Source organism: Merops nubicus, unplaced genomic scaffold (assembly GCF_000691845.1).
Source record: "Merops nubicus isolate BGI_N331 unplaced genomic scaffold, ASM69184v1 scaffold29171, whole genome shotgun sequence".
In the NCBI taxonomy this organism is placed as follows: Eukaryota; Metazoa; Chordata; class Aves; order Coraciiformes; family Meropidae; genus Merops; species Merops nubicus.
The window spans coordinates 899-1261 of NW_008586689.1; the positions used below are offsets into that span (position 1 = coordinate 899).

Here is a 363-nt window from a genome sequence, read left to right on the forward strand (position 1 = left end):
CCCCCGGCCGCAGAATCCCCGCTGGCACCAGGGTGGTACCTGGATGGCTGAGGCCGTTGGCAGCTGGGTGTTGGCCACTGCTCTGCTCGCCCATCCCGGCGTGTTTGTTGGTACCCGCGGTCTCAGAGCTCGGCCCATGCAGCTCGTCCTCAGTGGGGGCGGAGCCGGGAGCGGGGAGGGGACCAGGGGCAGCAGCACCGCTGGCAGGGGGCAGGGGCCGTGCCACCTTGAGCAGGGGCAGTGAAGGGCACAGGGGGGCTCCAGGAAACGGGAGGGGAGCATGCTGCCCCTTGCTCTCTGTGGTGGTGGAGGGACCAGGTACCCGTGGGCAAGGCTGGGGCACGGTGGCCCCTGCCCTCACTG

At 70.8% G+C, this 363-nt stretch overlaps 1 protein-coding gene across 1 annotated transcript in view; it reads left to right on the top strand.

The window, feature by feature from the left end:
• LOC103781032 (dynein heavy chain 17, axonemal-like) overlaps positions 1 to 363 on the top strand; it is a 6803-nt gene that overhangs the window by 777 nt on the left and 5663 nt on the right.